Source organism: Schistocerca piceifrons, unplaced genomic scaffold, assembly GCF_021461385.2.
Source record: "Schistocerca piceifrons isolate TAMUIC-IGC-003096 unplaced genomic scaffold, iqSchPice1.1 HiC_scaffold_1098, whole genome shotgun sequence".
Classification (NCBI taxonomy): Eukaryota; Metazoa; Arthropoda; class Insecta; order Orthoptera; family Acrididae; genus Schistocerca; species Schistocerca piceifrons.
Window position 1 is genome coordinate 45,001 of NW_025726905.1, and position 6,188 is coordinate 51,188.

At 55.8% G+C, this 6,188-nt stretch overlaps 2 non-coding genes across 2 annotated transcripts; both read left to right on the plus strand.

The window, feature by feature from the left end:
* The first annotated feature begins 2,873 nt into the window (after nucleotides 1–2,873).
* LOC124727372 lies at nucleotides 2,874–4,782 on the plus strand. The gene has a single exon (XR_007007088.1). It is a non-coding gene; the product is annotated as a small subunit ribosomal RNA (ribosomal RNA).
* Nucleotides 4,783–5,133: 351 nt separating this feature from the next.
* On the plus strand, nucleotides 5,134–5,288 carry LOC124727378. The gene has a single exon (XR_007007091.1). It is a non-coding gene; the product is annotated as a 5.8S ribosomal RNA (ribosomal RNA).
* Nucleotides 5,289–6,188: the final 900 nt, after the last annotated feature.

A 6,188-nucleotide genomic window follows, 5' to 3' on the forward strand; every position in this document is an offset into this window, starting at 1 on the left:
ACCTTAACCTAACCTATGTTGTACCTTAACCTAACCTATGTTGTACCTTAACCTAACCTATGTTGTACCTTAACCTAACCTATGTTGTACCTTAACCTAACCTATGTTGTACCTTAACCTAACCCATGTTGTACCTTAACCTAACCCATGTTGTACCTTAACCTAACCCATGTTGTACCTTAACCTAACCCATGTTGTACCTTAACCTAACCCATGTTGTACCTTAACCTAACCCATGTTGTACCTTAACCTAACCCATGTTGTACCTTAACCTAACCCATGTTGTACCTTAACCTAACCCATGTTGTACCTTAACCTAACCCATGTTGTACCTTAACCTAACCCATGTTGTGCCTTAACCTAACCCATGTTGTGCCTTAACCTAACCCATGTTGTGCCTTAACCTAACCCATGTTGTGCCTTAACCTAACCCATGTTGTGCCTTAACCTAACCCATGTTGTGCCTTAACCTAACCCATGTTGTGCCTTAACCTAACCCACGTTGTGCCTTAACCTAACCCACGTTGTGCCTTAACCTAACCCATGTTGTGCCTTAACCTAACCCATGTTGTGCCTTAACCTAACCCATGTTGTGCCTTAACCTAACCCATGTTGTGCCTTAACCTAACCCATGTTGTGCCTTAACCTAACCCATGTTGTGCCTTAACCTAACCCATGTTGTGCCTTAACCTAACCCATGTTGTGCCTTAACCTAACCCACGTTGTGCCTTAACCTAACCCACGTTGTGCCTTAACCTAACCCACGTTGTGCCTTAACCTAACCCATGTTGTGCCTTAACCTAACCCATGTTGTGCCTTAACCTAACCCATGTTGTGCCTTAACCTAACCCATGTTGTGCCTTAACCTAACCCACGTTGTGCCTTAACCTAACCCACGTTGTGCCTTAACCTAACCCACGTTGTGCCTTAACCTAACCCACGTTGTGCCTTAACCTAACCCACGTTGTGCCTTAACCTAACCCACGTTGTGCCTTAACCTAACCCACGTTGTCCCCTAAAGTAACCCACGTTGTCCCCTAACGTAACCCACGTTGTCCCCTAACGTAACCCATGTTGTCGCCTAAACCTGCTCTGTAATTGTTATACGACTCGTTCAATTAGTGTAGTGTTGCCCACCCGCAACCCTCGCAATATAGTTCGCTACTCGCACTGCCCGCTCCCCTGTGTATCGCTTCATGTTAAACACCTTGCAAGTCTTGCTGACTTTCCACATGCTCCTGCTGTACACTGTAATGTGGATGGCAGCAGGACGTACATGCCGCCCCTCCCCACGTCCCCACCTTGCCCCCCTGCCTTCGCAAGCTGGTTGGTGAGAAGTTTGCATGTTCAATGCCCTTCGCATGCGACGTACTCAGGCTACGTTGTGGTGCGGCCTGTGTCAACCGTCCGCTAATGTCGTACGCGTAAACCACAATCTGTACTGCACATTCGTCCTTATGTACCGAATGATACATCGTGGCACATGTGTGACCGTACAACGACTGCGCCCAAAAACGGCGGACCATACAGTGCAAATATTGTGCACGCAGCTACGTGTCGTCTCCCTATGAGAGCTGGATTGCAGTGTGGTACGCCATAGAGACGTGTGGGAGGAACGGACGCCGTGGATGGCGATCAGCATGAGCTGTCTGTTGATGTATTCGGACCTAGTCGTCTCTCCTCACACACCGTGATGGCATGGTGCACCGCGTTCCATATCTGCGACATGCTACAGAGGCCGGTTGACAGTCGTTCGAGCAATGGACATCGCATACGTACGGGGGCCACCTTCCACGTATTGTCTAGGCGTGCACATTTTGTTGCGTGTATGTGGGCAGACGTAGTGTGGCGTGACACCTGACACAGGCATGCAATAATCGTTGAAGTTGCAAATGGCGATGGACGCCTGCGTTTTCTGGTGAAGTTACGCAAATGAACAAATGGTAACCTGTTGTGGTGCGGTTGTTCTCGCTAGGGGTGAATCGGTGATGGCGACGATAGGTTGAGGTACGAACCGGTTGTTCCAGCGATACCCACCATGCCGACGAAACTGAACGGCATCTGGGTGTGAAGCGATACGCGGCGGTGGCTGGGTGGGACCGTCCCCGGCCGGTGAGGGGGCGCCTCCCGGCGTGCTGGCCGCGCGGTGCGTGGGCGCACGCGCTACAGCCGGCTGGTGGGGGCGGCCAGTGGCAGGCGCGCCGGCCGACGGACGCGGCAGGCGTCGCAGCTGCGCGCCGGCGCACCCTGCGCGCGGCGCCGTGCGGCCAAAGTAGGTCCTCGCGGGCCCGGTGCGAAGCGCGGTGGACATCTTCAGTGTGCTGGTCCGATTGAGGACTGTGTGCGTTGAGGATGCGCCGCCGCCCGGCGCTCGGCGCCGCGACGCCGTCTGCTGCTCGGTCGCCCCAGCGGTTCTCGCTGGTGGTTTGTATCGCAGCTGTGCGGATGTGTTGGCGCGTGCGCTGTGCTGGGAGAGTTCGCTTCGGCACCCAAGTGGGGCTTTTGTCCTTCTGTGGCGCTGGCGTTGGAGCTGCCGGTCACCGTAGGTGGCGCGTGTTGTCTCCCGCCGGCAATGCCACGACAGCACGCTCCCGGGCCTCTGTCGGCAGCGGCAAGCTCAGTTGGGAGCACGGGTGGTCGCACCGAAAGCGTCTACTCGCCTAACTCCGGGCGATTGCGCCTCTCTCGAACCCGACCAAGTACTTGGGACGGCGCTGCGCGCCGCCGGGACCTGAGAGGGTTTCGAGGTGTATTGTGCAGGGGAGCTCAGCCTCCTCCTGTTTGCAGAATGATTGAGCGGACGCTTGCGTGTTCGCGCGGGCCCCCGGGACACACTCCCGGGCGGCCGGCTGCTCAGCTCTAGTTGACGCAGCTCCCTGGTTGATCCTGCCAGTAGTCATATGCTTGTCTCAAAGATTAAGCCATGCATGTCTCAGTACAAGCCGCATTAAGGTGAAACCGCGAATGGCTCATTAAATCAGTTATGGTTCCTTAGATCGTACCCACGTTACTTGGATAACTGTGGTAATTCTAGAGCTAATACATGCAAACAGAGTCCCGACCAGAGATGGAAGGGACGCTTTTATTAGATCAAAACCAATCGGTCGGCTCGTCCGGTCCGTTTGCCTTGGTGACTCTGAATAACTTTGGGCTGATCGCACGGTCCTCGTACCGGCGACGCATCTTTCAAATGTCTGCCTTATCAACTGTCGATGGTAGGTTCTGCGCCTACCATGGTTGTAACGGGTAACGGGGAATCAGGGTTCGATTCCGGAGAGGGAGCCTGAGAAACGGCTACCACATCCAAGGAAGGCAGCAGGCGCGCAAATTACCCACTCCCGGCACGGGGAGGTAGTGACGAAAAATAACGATACGGGACTCATCCGAGGCCCCGTAATCGGAATGAGTACACTTTAAATCCTTTAACGAGTATCTATTGGAGGGCAAGTCTGGTGCCAGCAGCCGCGGTAATTCCAGCTCCAATAGCGTATATTAAAGTTGTTGCGGTTAAAAAGCTCGTAGTTGGATTTGTGTCCCACGCTGTTGGTTCACCGCCCGTCGGTGTTTAACTGGCATGTATCGTGGGACGTCCTGCCGGTGGGGCGAGCCGAAGGCGTGCGACCGCCTCGTGCGTGCTCGTGCGTCCCGAGGCGGACCCCGTTGAAATCCTACCAGGGTGCTCTTTATTGAGTGTCTCGGTGGGCCGGCACGTTTACTTTGAACAAATTAGAGTGCTTAAAGCAGGCAAGCCCGCCTGAATACTGTGTGCATGGAATAATGGAATAGGACCTCGGTTCTATTTTGTTGGTTTTCGGAACCCGAGGTAATGATTAATAGGGACAGGCGGGGGCATTCGTATTGCGACGTTAGAGGTGAAATTCTTGGATCGTCGCAAGACGAACAGAAGCGAAAGCATTTGCCAAGTATGTTTTCATTAATCAAGAACGAAAGTTAGAGGTTCGAAGGCGATCAGATACCGCCCTAGTTCTAACCATAAACGATGCCAGCCAGCGATCCGCCGCAGTTCCTCCGATGACTCGGCGGGCAGCCTCCGGGAAACCAAAGCTTTTGGGTTCCGGGGGAAGTATGGTTGCAAAGCTGAAACTTAAAGGAATTGACGGAAGGGCACCACCAGGAGTGGAGCCTGCGGCTTAATTTGACTCAACACGGGAAACCTCACCAGGCCCGGACACCGGAAGGATTGACAGATTGATAGCTCTTTCTTGATTCGGTGGGTGGTGGTGCATGGCCGTTCTTAGTTGGTGGAGCGATTTGTCTGGTTAATTCCGATAACGAACGAGACTCTAGCCTGCTAACTAGTCGCGTGACATCCTTCGTGCTGTCAGCGATTACTTTTCTTCTTAGAGGGACAGGCGGCTTCTAGCCGCACGAGATTGAGCAATAACAGGTCTGTGATGCCCTTAGATGTTCTGGGCCGCACGCGCGCTACACTGAAGGAATCAGCGTGTCTTCCTAGGCCGAAAGGTCGGGGTAACCCGCTGAACCTCCTTCGTGCTAGGGATTGGGGCTTGCAATTGTTCCCCATGAACGAGGAATTCCCAGTAAGCGCGAGTCATAAGCTCGCGTTGATTACGTCCCTGCCCTTTGTACACACCGCCCGTCGCTACTACCGATTGAATGATTTAGTGAGGTCTTCGGACTGGTACGCGGCATTGACTCTGTCGTTGCCGATGCTACCGGAAAGATGACCAAACTTGATCATTTAGAGGAAGTAAAAGTCGTAACAAGGTTTCCGTAGGTGAACCTGCGGAAGGATCATTACCGACTAGACTGCATGTCTTTCGATGTGCGTGTCGTGTCGCGCAACACGCTACCTGTACGGCTCGCCGTAGCCGTGCGCCGCGTGCGGAACCACGCGTGCCTCTCAAAACTAGCGGCAATGTTGTGTGGTACGAGCGCTGAAGCGCTGGAGCGGCTGGCCTGCGGCACCTGGCGCCTGGCGCCGGTTTTGAATGACTTTCGCCCGAGTGCCTGTCCGCTCCGGTGTGGAGCCGTACGACGCCCGTCGGCCGTGAGGCCGTTGGACACAGAACGCTGGAACAGGGGCCGCCACACGCCTCACTCCCGCCTATGCGACCGTCTCGAAAGAGACGGCGGAAACTGAGAAAAGATCACCCAGGACGGTGGATCACTCGGCTCGTGGGTCGATGAAGAACGCAGCAAATTGCGCGTCGACATGTGAACTGCAGGACACATGAACATCGACGTTTCGAACGCACATTGCGGTCCATGGATTCCGTTCCCGGGCCACGTCTGGCTGAGGGTCGGCTACGTATACTGAAGCGCGCGGCGTTTGCCCCGCTTCGCAGACCTGGGAGTGTCGCGGCCGCCTGTGGGGCCGGCCGCGTCTCCTCAAACGTGCGATGCGCGCCCGTCGCCTGGCGGTTCGCATACCGGTACTTTCTCGGTAGCGTGCACAGCCGGCTGGCGGTGTGGCGTGCGACACCTCGTACAACGACCTCAGAGCAGGCGAGACTACCCGCTGAATTTAAGCATATTACTAAGCGGAGGAAAAGAAACTAACAAGGATTCCCCCAGTAGCGGCGAGCGAACAGGGAAGAGTCCAGCACCGAACCCCGCAGGCTGCCGCCTGTCGTGGCATGTGGTGTTTGGGAGGGTCCACTACCCCGACGCCTCGCGCCGAGCCCAAGTCCAACTTGAATGAGGCCACGGCCCGTAGAGGGTGCCAGGCCCGTAGCGGCCGGTGCGAGCGTCGGCGGGACCTCTCCTTCGAGTCGGGTTGCTTGAGAGTGCAGCTCCAAGTGGGTGGTAAACTCCATCTGAGACTAAATATGACCACGAGACCGATAGCGAACAAGTACCGTGAGGGAAAGTTGAAAAGAACTTTGAAGAGAGAGTTCAAAAGTACGTGAAACCGTTCTGGGGTAAACGTGAGAAGTCCGAAAGGTCGAACGGGTGAGATTCACGCCCATCCGGCCACTGGCCTCCGCCCTCGGCAGATGGGGCCGGCCGCCCGCGCGGAGCAATCCGCGGCGGGGTCGTGTCCGGTTGCCTTTCCACTCGCCGCGGGGTGGGGCCGTTCCGGTGTGCGGTGGGCCGCACTTCTCCCCTAGTAGGACGTCGCGACCCGCTGGGTGCCGGCCTACGGCCCGGGTGCGCAGCCTGTCCTTCCGCGGGCCTCGGTTCGCGTCTGTTGGGCAGAGCCC